Below are 12,260 nucleotides of genomic sequence, written 5' to 3'. Positions count from 1 at the left end.
AAGTTGCTGACGCTAATCGACCTGAAATGGTTACTTTTTTACCTCGCCACAAATGCTGATTTTGCCTGTGCATTGCCAGGATTTTCTAATTTTAACTCCATAAGTACCATCACTAAGGAATTCGTCGTTTAATTTTTCACTATTAATCCTCAGGACGGCCCTCCTCCTTTTTGAAAAGCTTTTGGATCTCCTGGATGTGGTGTGATTTATTAATTAGGAGTTAGTGTTGTTGAGCTGGCAGTACGCAGTCCCTCTTGTTTGAATGGATTGGAGCCAGAGAACTACCTTACCTAGAGAGCCGGCTGAGTGACGTCACGCGCATATGGATTGTGGCCGCTTCACATCACGTGGACAGTTACCGCCGCTTGATTGGCATGTTTGAACTGAGCAGGTGGGGCCGCGCTTGCGCACTGGCAACTATAAAAAAAGTCCGTTAGCGCCGCGCGGGTCACGTGGTTTTTTTGTCCTCTGTGCAGTGTGCGGCCGTGAGCAGGCGAGGGTGAGTCAATGAGCCGTTCCGGGGCCGCAGGGAGGGAGGTATGCATGCAGAATAGCGGATAGTAAACGCACAGCATTGCTCCAGGTAGTTGTCAAAGCCGGGACAGGCGTAGCTCGGCGTTCGCTGCTGTCCCGAGCTCCTACCGGCCCTCCCCCATCTCGCACCGACGGCTTGAAGTGCGTCAATTGCGGCCTAAGCGCCGGAGTATCGGGTGGCCTGTATGGCACGGGCAGTGGGTGGAGTATATGGGAGGAGGAGTGAGCAGTTGCGCGACAATTTCGGCGGAGCCGAGTGGCCGGTTTAAGACAATCCGTCCTCTTTCTCTCTTCCCCCCCCCCTCGCCAAACTATGGCGGCCGTGAGGTAGCGAACAGCCGTTCAAGATGGCGCTGAAGGTGGGTGGTGCTGCGCGCAATTTGGCCTCATCACGGGCACCTTCCCGCTGTTCTGATTGGCTCCCTCAGTACAGGACCCTGGCCATTCTATTAGCGCTCCTATTGGCTAAGGCAGGTGCTATGCCTTATTGGACTGCGCGTGGTGCAAAGGGTAATAGTGCTTCCTTTCTGTTAGTATTTCTGCCGCTGGGAGCATGTCACCTTTATCCGAAGTAACGGGACAGGATGAGGGGTAGAGAATGCAGGGAAACAGAGCAGTAAGAGTTGGATAAAGTAAGGGGTAGGGCAGCAGAGTATCAAACCCCCGCTAAACTTAGGTTTTCCATTCTAAATCAACGTTGCTGATGGTATTTTTGTTTAGCGAACATGTTAAGTACAGATCAGACTCCAGCAGAATGGCCTACACCTGTTCCTATATTTTCTGAAGCAACTTCCATGTCCTTTCAGCCACATAAATTATTCAGACAAGAACCTCCATTATATGATGTATATTCGCACTTGTATGAAATCTCATATTTGCCATTTGGAGTATTCTGGAGGAAGTTCTGTACCAATCAGGACATTTCAAATATGTCCAGTTGTAAACCATTCTAGGGAAAAACTATTTTGTCCGTGGAACTAATGGCAGAGGATGGACATCCTGTTGTTGATTCCACAAATGTTTGGTGTCACCCCACATATGTACTCTGTATTGTTGTTGCTACCACTTGATCAGTGTTTGCTCTGTATTGTTTTGCGGCAAGGCACCATCGTATGACTGTTCATTTGTAGTTTAGAGTCATACAATGCAGAACGCAGGCCATTTACCTCTTGATTTCTGTTACTAATCTCAGAGCTATTCGTTTAGTCCTGTCCTTTGCCCCAAGTGATTTGTTTTCAAGTGCTTAACAATTTTGTGTCGTAACAGTTTCCATAACTTCTTGTAAGCACTCCATTTCCTGGTTATTATAACTTGCGCATAAAGATTTGCTTCTTTACCTTATTTTAAATCAGGCCCACTTATTTGATGGAAGCAGTTTCTCCATAGAAACCCCTTTGCATTTATGAGTATCTAAATCTGCTGTTCTTGGGGACACATTCCAAGCTTCTGCAATTTCTCTACATGACAGTTTTGTATAATCTGGCATCTTTGGTAATACCAGTAATTCTAGCAAATTTCCTCAAAAGCCTCTCTCAAACATGTAACATCCTTCATAAAGTGTGATGGTCAGATTGACTGCCTTAGTTGAGGCCTAGCCAATAATTTTCATCAAGTTTAGCATAAAATCTTTGTTTTGTACTTTGTGCCTGTGTGTGAGCCGTGGATCCTGTAGAGATAGTAAGCACTGCCGATACTGGAGTCTGAGATAACACTGTGGAGCTGGAGGAGCAGAGCAGGCCAGGCAGCATCGAAGGGACAGGAAAGCTGACATTTCAAGTCAGGACCCTTCTTCAGAAGAAGCTCCACACTCTGGATCCTGTAGGCTTTTTTTAACTCGCTTATTACCTGCTACCTTCAGAAGTTGTGTGTTGTGTCTCCTAATGCCTCATAAATTTCATTTGTATTTTTCATTCTGTTAAGTAATTTAATATGTTTAATCCCTTTTAAGTCAATGCTCTGGTCTTTGAAATTTGGTGCCGAGATATGGAGCAAAAGCAGGAGGATGAAGTTGACATACAGATATAAGCCATGCACTAATTGGCTGATGAACCAGGTTAGAGGGACCAAGTGTCCTACCCCTATTCAGTTTCATTTGCTTGATCATGCCCTCCAGTTGGTTTCAGTCCTCAGACATTTCATCCCTAACCTCACCAGCATGATATGCCCACCCCAGACCCTGGCTTTGCTTTTATGCTTTTCAGGAAGTTGTTTGCATGTTTTTTTTTCTCTGCTGCTGCAAAAATAGGTGCTTAGTTTGTGTAGAGGGGAGTGCTCAATTGATCTGATCTCAGTCTGATTGAAAAGAAAAGACTACAGTTGACCAACTCCTTTAAAAGTTTTTGAGAAGATTTGTAGCTCGGGTCGTGGATGTGGTTGCAGACTTGCTCGCTGAGCCGGTGTGTTTGATTGCAGACGTTTTGTCACTCTGCTAAGTAACATCGTCACTATGCCTCCAGTGAAGCATTGGTGTTCTGTCCTGCTTGTTATTTATATGCCTCACTTTGCTGGGTGGTTGTTATTGGTTCCGGTTCTGTTCAGTGGTTTGTATATGGGGTCCAGTTCAGTGTGTTTGTTGATGGAGTTCCAGTTTGAATGCCAGGCCTCCAGGAATTCCCTGGCATGTCTCTGTTTAGCTTGTGCTATTGGCTTGTGTTGTCCCAGTTGAATTTGTGTCTTTCTTTGACCGTGTGTATTGAGACCAGTGACAATTGTTCGTGTCTCTTGGTGACCAGTTCCTTGTCTGTTTGTACATAAGGACAAAAGCAATGCCTTCAATTGATTTGCATTTTCTGCTCTTCATGCCTGGTCAGTAGCTTATTCACCTGGCTCTACCCAAATGTGTCTGTGTAAGACCAATAAAGATCCATTAATTAATTGAGATTCTTGTGGGATTATTAGGTCAGGCCACATTTTGAATATTAGAATAGAATCTCTACAGTGTGGAAACAGGCTCTTCGGCTCAACAAGTCCACACCGACCCCCGGAGCATCCCACCCAGACCCATCCCCCCACAATCCACCTAAGCTACACAGCCCTGAACACTACGGGCAATTTAGCATAGTCAATCCACCTAGCCTGCACATCTTTGGACTGTGGGAGGAAACCCACGCAGACACGGGGAGAATGTGCAAACTCCACACATACAATTGCCCAAGGGTGGAATCAAACCCGGGTCCCTGGCACTGTGAGGCAGCACTGCTAACCACTGAGCTATCATGCCGCCCCATGGTAAGCAGTTTTTGGCCTGTTTTTAAGGAAGGATGTGAAGGCCTTGGCAGTCCAGAAGAGGTTCACAGGAATGATCCTGGGAGTGAAGGGCTTGTCATATAAGGGGAGGTTGAGGGCTCTGTGTCTGTACTTAATGGAGTTTAGAAGGATGAGGGAGATCTGACTGAACCTTACAGAATACTGAGAAGCCTGGATATTGTGGCCATGAAGATGTTCCCACAGGTCGGAGAGACTAGGACCCGAGGGCACAGCCTAAGTAGAGGGATGATGCTTTAGAACTGAGATGAGGAATTTCATCAGCCAGAGAGTGGTGAAACTTATTGCCACAGGAAGTTGTGAATCATTGCATGGTAATGGGATCAAAACTTGCAGGTAGAAGGCTGGAGAGTGGGGGTTGAGAAACATATAGCTACGATTAAGTGGAGGTACAGATTCAATCGGCCAACTTGCCTAATTCTACACTATCTTATGGTGTTACTATCACTGTTTCTCCTCAATTGCCTACATTGGATTTTAAAGCTGTCTCTTGTCCTGGTTACTCCAAATGCTGAAAACCTCAGTTGAATCCCCTTTCTTTTTGAATGCCATGTGACATAAGCTTAGCTTAGTTAACTTTTCTGGTGAATCTGTGCTGCACATCTTCTGATCAGTCCAACCTTTCTAAGATGCATTGCCCAAAATTCTACACAGTAGTTCAGATGTGGTCATAATAGACCTTTGCATCAACTTAGAGAAACTTCTTCCCGTTATATCTTGACTACAGGGTGGTCCCTGATTTATGAAGCCCACCTTATGAACATTTGTACTAACAAATATGATCTCGGAGATTAAAGCTCTGACATATGAAGGTTTCCTGTAATTACGAGCAGCTCCTTTATATTGTCCTGCATTATGTGCTGACTTGTGAACTGATGCCAGAATGGAACTTGTTCGCAACCTGGGGATTGCTTGTAAAATTCTGTTTGCCCTTGTTTAAGTTTTGAACCAGATACATTTTAGTAATGTTATATTTGCATAATCTGAATCACCACAGTTTCCAGTTCTTTTTACCAATCTTTCAATCCTCGTTGAATACAGCCAAGTTGCTAATGTTAATTATTATCCTTGAGAAAGAAGAGACAGATAAACATGGAAATTACAGGCCAGTCAGCCTGACATTGATGTTGGAGAAGTTGTCGGAAATTTTTTATCATGCCAAATGCCCTTTTATTTGGATAGACATTTATTAATCGAAGAATGTAGCAATGAATTTAAGTTGTACTTAAATTAAATGAATTATTTTTAAGGGGAACTGAGAAGGTTGATCAAAATAATAATGTGGATGCTCTGTGTATACAAACATGAGTGTATATCTTTGGAGACATTTGACAGTAAGAGTTACCAAAAGGAGGGATGGTGTAAAGGAAGTTGCTCAATACCAGAATTAATGATCTTACAATTGTATTAGAGGGGGGGAGAAAAAAGTGATCAGGAGCAATGTGTATCCCTTAAAGTGATAGTGATAGTGATATTGTCAACAAAAACATAGTGACTTCTGTTTTTGTTCCTGGTTTACAGCATCCACGGTCCTTTTGGTTTTTATTTAAAATAGTGAACATGTTGGGTAATTAATTTGGGTTTGTTTTTACAGTAGAGGAAGAGGTCAACATGCTGGAAACCCAAAGAAGCTAATTTTGAACTCTGTTGTCACTAAAATTAACACACAGTAACAACTGTGAAGAAACTAATGAGTGCCCAATGTCTAATTGCTTTCCATCCATTTTAAAAGTACCCTATTCTGTTCTTTTTTCAATTCAAAATTGGATGAACTCAAACTTACCTACATTAAAATCACAAGAGGACAAGAAATCAGAGCAGGAGTAATGGCATGCTACACTTTAAATAAGATTATGGTTGCTCTCAGATTTCTTCATTTTCTTGCCTGCTCGCAATATCCCTTGATTGCATAAGACAGGGAAAAAAATCTGTCTATCCCAGTCTTAAATGTCTTAATTGATAGCATGCTGATAACACTCTGGGGTCGAGAATTCCATGTGTGAAAAAGTATCAAGCGATATGGATAAAGAGGAACCTGTGGATATGCTATACTTAATTTTCCAGAAGACATCCGAGCCATATCAATGGTTACTTCACAAAGTAGAGTTAATGATGTACAGGATAATATTCGTAGTGTAGAGATAGAATAGGCATAATTCGGTCATTTTCAGATTGGCAACAAGTAGATGCCATGTGAGCAGACTTGTAGCCTCAACGATTTATAATCAATGTCAATTGACTTGAATGAAGAGGTTGAGGCCACTCCCAGATCATCATGAAATTGTTGAATGGTGGTGTCTGATTGAGGAGCTGAATGGCCTGTTTTTAATTTGTAATACTCCTAAACCGGCTTTAGTTGGCTGCTTTCTCATTGTAAAATTTGCTCACTCTATCTGATGTGTTTTGAATCTGGGGAGTTTTGGAAGATTATGGATATTCCATCCCCTATCTCTACTGCTGTCTCTTCCAGAACACATTGCTGATGCCCTAATCATAATCTTTCGGAGTTCCCTGGAGTTAAGAGTTGTCTCTCTGGATTGGAAATTTACTTGTAATACTCTGCTCTTTAAGAAGGATGACAGAGGGAAACTGGGGAATTACAAACCTGTTAGCCTAGTATCTGTGGTGGGGAAATTTTTGGAGTCTGTTGTCAGGGATAAGATTAACAAGTCAGCTCAAAATTTCAGTTAATTGAGGAGAGTAAGCATGGATTGATGAAGGGATAGGCCACACCCGGTAACCTCAGATTTTTCGAATAGGTGGCAAGGGTGGTGGACAGAGGTAAGTCAATGGCCGTTGTTTATGTGGATTTCCTGAAGACTTTTGATAAAGTTCCACACAAGAGACTGTCAGCTACGTTGGAAGCACACAGCGGACATTACTAACTTCGATAGGAAATTGGTTGAGTGGTTGAAAACAGAGTTGGAATAATGGGTATATGTGCAAATTGGCAGGACGTGATTAGTCCCACAGGGATCTGTGTTGTGACCTTAGTTGTTTACATTATTCATTAAAGGCTTGGATAATGACATAAAAAGTCAAATACAAACTTACAGCACAAAATTGGGCAACATTGTAAACAGTGTTGACAACGGCATAAAAGTACGACAGAATATTGATTAAATTAGCTCAATGGGCAAAATTGGCAGATGGATTTTAAAGCAAGTTTGAGGTTATCTATTTTAGACTGAGAAAAGATAGATGAAGTTATCTTTTAGAAAGCATGAAGTTAAATATAGTGAAATTTGGGGGTTTAGGTGCATAACCCTTTCAGATACCATAAGCAGGTGCAGAAAATAATCAAGTGGGCTAATACAATGTTGGCCTTCATATCTAAAGGGCTGGAGTATATGGATGCAAGTGTTATGCTGCTGTTGTACAAGACCCTAGTTAGACCTCACTTAGAGGACTGTGACCTGACTTGACCCCACACCTTTGGAAAGATGTTTTGACCCTAGAGGAAGTTCATTACAGATTTAAAAGGATGATACCTGGACTTCAGGGGTAAAGTTATGAGTAGGTATTATACAAATTAGGCCTTTGTTATCTGGAATTTAGACGATTAAGCTGTGATCTAATCGAGGTTTTCAGGATATTGATAGGGGAAATAAACTGAGTGAGGTTTGAAACTCTTCCTCAAACAGCAGTCGATGCTAATTGTTAAAGATAAATCTGAGACAATTTTTTTTTATTGAGCAGCAAGGGTATCAAGAGATTTGGGCCCAAAGCAGGCATGTGGATTTAAACCACATATCAGCCATGATCCCATTGAATGGCAAAGCTGGCTTGAACGGTTGAGTGACCTACTCTTGTTCCTTTGTTCCCATACAGATTATTCTCACAGGTAGTGTCATTAATTTTGTGATTGGAAAAAGTGTCATCTCTTTGCAACAGAAGTACAGGCAGATCTATCTCTCCTGATACTCAGAGTGACTTTGACAGAACCATGTGATCATCTTCATTTTTCATTATTTCAAGCTATATGAGAAGTAAAACCATATTAGTAATGCAGGGCTGGAGTGTTGTAGTGGTGGAAAATTAAGTGTTCCTAGATTTGGGAAGTTCCTGTTTCAGATACCGTGAATTAATGAACAGATGTAGATTTAATCTGGCTTCAAAACAATATTTGTTTTTCAGGTTGTTGTGTTCTTCCTCTCAAGATTTTTCTGAGGTTTTAATATGGCATAGTTAGCTGGAGACTTTGCATGGTATTACACTTGAACCGATGAGAAAACCATTCCCACTACCAATTATTTGCTGGCAGCAAAATGTCTTTCCTTAATGAACATGCAGTAACATACTTTAAATGAAAGTGCTTGAAATAATTTGGTGGTGGGCGTGTGGAATGTGCTGCCGGCAGTAGTAGTGGAGTCAGATACTTTGGAGACTTTTAAGCAACTCATGGATAGGCACATGGAGGATAATAAAATGTAGGGTGTGTAGGGTAATAGGTCAGCACAACATCATAGGCCGAAGAGCCTGTACTGTTCTATGTTCTACTCGAATCGACTATAGATACGTCTGGCCTTGGTTAAAAAACCTAAGCTTCTGGTTAATTCTCTAGCTTGCAGAAACAGCCCTGCAGTGGTATAGGCCCCTGTTAAATACACCTTTTTCTTTAAAACTTTAGGGGTTTGATTTGGCCTATCTTTGACCTACTGACTCTTTTATTCTTTTACAGGATGTGAGGTTCACTTGCCAAGCTAAATTTTATTGCCTATCCCTAACTGCCTTTGAGAAGGTGGTGATGAGATGCCACCTTGAACCACTGTCAGATGTGGTTTAGTTACAGCCACTGTCTATTTGCTAGATTTTCTTACGTACATTAGGTTCTCATTATAGACATTTACCATGCCAATAGAATTCCTAGCTAATCTCCTTAATGGGAAAATACATTAAATGGCTTCATGGTTTACATTTAACCCAAGATAGCAGATTCAGGCGTAGCTGATTGAAATGAGTGTGGATCATTTTATTTGTCATGACGCCAGTTGTGCACATTTCTGGGTTACTTCACTTGAGAATTCCTTGAAAGGACATGACAAGTCACCTGGACTGATAGTTGAATACTACCTAAGCTTTTTGCTCTGCAACTGGAAGCTCAAACTGTGTGTCCCTTTTCACAGAAATACATTTTTAGGTTTCCATTAACAGCACTTGTGATCAGCAGAGTCTGAATATTGAGTACCAAGACTGTATACTTATTGCTGTGAAGTCGCTGGAACTGGCATCCCTGAACAATAAACTACAGTTGATCTTGATTTACCTATCCTGGTTATCTTTGAACAGGTCAGTATTGGTAAATAAGATCCCTATAAAATAATAAAACCAGAGACAGTGTTAGATAAATGGTACAGCTTTAAAGAAGTGCAGAGACACCTGGGAATTTTGGAGTACAGATCTTTGCAGGGGCATCAAAACTGTTAGTAAAGCATATGTGATTTTGTTTTCATGGTTCCTGACTGTCCAATGGATGCCAGGTTGTAAATTTGAGAATCTATCTAGTATGGTGGTGGTGCCATACCACATGAAGGTGGTCTAAAAATGAATACAGCACTCTGTCCACAGGAATTGCATGGGGAGGATGTAGCAAACCATCTTTCATAACTCAGCCAGTTGTGTTAACAGTGGCCTTCCAAATCACTCTTGGTAAAAAAAAAAAAATGGATTGAAGCTTCCCATGTATTCTGTTACCCTCGGTGCATCTTCCAAGTAGTGATTCACGTGGAGAAGAACTGAGACTGGGTAGTCTGTGTTAATGAGATGGTTTTCTTGCCCATGTTTGATCGGAAGTATGAGACAGCATGGTGTCCAGAGTCTGATGTTAAAGATGCCCAGGGTCACTGGTCCTGAGTAAATATCATTTTCTGTTTGGCTGGATTTCTCCTGCTCGTTGGACAGTACATAGCCCAGGATGCTGATGAAGGAATGTTTAACATTGGCTGCAAGGCATAATCCAGTAAGTATTCCTATGTTAGGCTGTTGCTTGAATAGTCTGAAGGACAGCTGTGTAATTTAGACACAAACATCCAGATTTTGCTGAAGAGGGCTTTGCAGGGTAAACTGGGTGGGGTGTGACTTTGATTCTAGTACTTGGTTGATGTTGGGAGGCTTGTCCGGTTTTATTCTTCAATTGACTATTGTTTCAGGGCTTTATAATTTGAGAGGTGAAATACAAAAAACAAGAAGTTCCGTTGAACTTAAAAACATACATTTGGCGCTGGCTGCTATATTGTGTTTTCAGACTGGGCGCATTTCTAAGGGATATGAAGATTTTTGAGATGATACAAAAAGATTTGCTGAAATGGTGTTTGCTGTTATGTGGATAAGCTGAAGAAGCTAGTCTGTTATCTTTGGATTAGAGAGACTTAAGATATGGAAAAGGCTTCAAGATGACGGGCTCAAAAGAAACATATTGCCTGAAAGTGTGGTAATTGGAGGAAGCAAACGTTTGGCAAAGAATCAAAGGCAATATCAGGATAAACCTTTTCTGTAACAAGTGATTAGGATTAGGAATGCATTCCTTGACAGGGTGGTGGAACCCGATTTGGTAATGGCTTTCACAAAGGAATTACATAAATACTGGGAGATATAAAGTTCCTGGGATTTGGGACAAAATTGATTTACTCTTTAAAAGAGCCAATGCAGAATCAGGCCTCTTCCTGTGCTGAACTGTACTAATTCTTATTACTAATTATGTATCCTCAAATGTCCAGTGATCTTGCTGCATGTGGTCCTTGTACTTTGTGCAAATCAGTAACAGCAGTTATTGGATTAAGTTATGTCAAATTAATGGATTAAGTTACTTAATTTTCAGACATTGATATGCAGGAATGAAAGGCAGAAGTGGAGAGTATGGGCTTTGTGGCAGGGGAGCCTTGAAATAACAATGGAGATGATGAGAAATCATTTCACTAATGTGACAGGATAGGAACAGCTGGAAACAGTTGGGGCGAGTTCCACTGGTGTAGTTATCGGTGGAGGATAGTGTGCTACAGAGTAGTTGAGTGGTGAACAGGAATAGTCAACCATGTCACAGTCAATTTGGATGTGATTTGTGATTTTGATTGGGACAGGTTAAATGCTATGACAAGGTTGGAGTAATGTGTAGGGTAATGATACAGGAAGCAGGTGACTGACACTGGTATGGAAAACTTGGACTATGATCAAGTTTTTTTAAGTCAAAATCTAAAAGATAAAATGGAGTAATTTTCACTTGGAGACCCTTCATGAGCACATCACATTATGCTCAGCATAAGACAGTTTTGACCAAGTACTTTGTAGAAGTAACTTAGCAAAATTACAACAAACGAGCACTCCTTTTGTGTTCTAGTTTTCACTTTATTCGACAGTGCATACGTGGATTGGTGTATGCTGATGGAAAGGTTGAATTATATACGATTCCTATACATTTTCTGACAGACAAAATTTTATAGTACATTGGGGATATTTAGACATTTTTGCTGCATCAGCTCTTAATTATCCACTGAATCCCTTAACTTTCAGATGTAAAACTGCCAGTCTTTATCAATGAATGACTATTGCTTCCAGCATTCCTCCTTGTGGAATGTTCTGCATTCTAACATTTCTGAACTTTCTTTGAATTATGTCCTTTTAATGCTGGATCTTAGATTTATTCCCACCAGTTATAAGATGACAGTTAATAAAATTGTAAAGAAAATGCAACAGGCAAACAGGCCTGCAGCTTAACTTGACCCTGTTTATCCTCCCAGTGGGCAGTACCATAAACTTCATGTGCTCATTCAGTTTCAATTCTTGTTTATTCTGTCATATAAATCTTGTCAGGCTCTATATCAGTCACTAAACTGTGAGAAAGTACACATTGCTAACAGAAAAGCATTGGTGGCACCACAGCCTGTTTCTCCTAAACCCTGCTTGTCAATTGCATCCTGTTGCCATGTGGCTGTAGGTATTGAAATAAACCTATGTTGCACTGCAGTAATATTCCACAGTTGGTGGAATGTTTTCCTTGTTTGAAAGAATAAACATTTACTTGCAGGCTACAGTTCATGGTAGCACAAAGAAATTTCAAATTGTTAAGAGAAAGCTAAAGTTTACCAAAACCGCTGCCAGTATGGGACAAAGCGCAGGCTCATGTGGAGTTCCTGTACTGGGCTGAACTCATTCACAGTGGCAGGCGCTTGTATTCTCAGGACTACAATAGGTAAATGTCGGGCTTAACAGGTTGCCAATTCAAGGTTTCATGACTAGCTGCTTAAAGCGTACTGAAACCTGGAGGGAGGTGCCATGAGTATCATACTCTTCTCAGTTCACTGCCCCCAGAATGAGTCTCAATTTAAATGTGACCTTTAAGGAATCATTGCACTCTTGGGGTATTGTCTGCATGTTGCAGGGATGTGATGGTTACGTTGATACTGGCAGCATTTGCAGTAAGGGCTGAAGATTCTTTGCAGTATATAATATGGGTATCACATTCCACT

General features: G+C 41.2%; 1 protein-coding gene across 6 annotated transcripts in view; it reads left to right on the top strand.

Annotated features, from left to right (window-relative positions):
• Positions 1–427: 427 nt before the first annotated feature.
• The window catches only part of ilf3b (interleukin enhancer binding factor 3b), a 54,681-nt gene continuing 42,848 nt past the window's right edge, over positions 428–12,260 (top strand). For 4 of the 6 annotated variants that reach the window (XR_007265752.1, XM_020517156.2, XM_020517155.2 and 1 more), the window contains exon 1: positions 428–499. The gene's annotated coding sequence lies outside the window, so the exon portion shown is untranslated. The other 2 variants (XM_048618087.1, XM_048618086.1) reach the window with 2 other exon arrangements.

The sequence above is a fragment of the Rhincodon typus genome, chromosome 38 (genome assembly GCF_021869965.1).
Source record: "Rhincodon typus isolate 14 chromosome 38, sRhiTyp1.1, whole genome shotgun sequence".
NCBI lineage: Eukaryota > Metazoa > Chordata > Chondrichthyes > Orectolobiformes > Rhincodontidae > Rhincodon > Rhincodon typus.
This window is presented reverse-complemented; position numbering and strand designations above follow the sequence as displayed.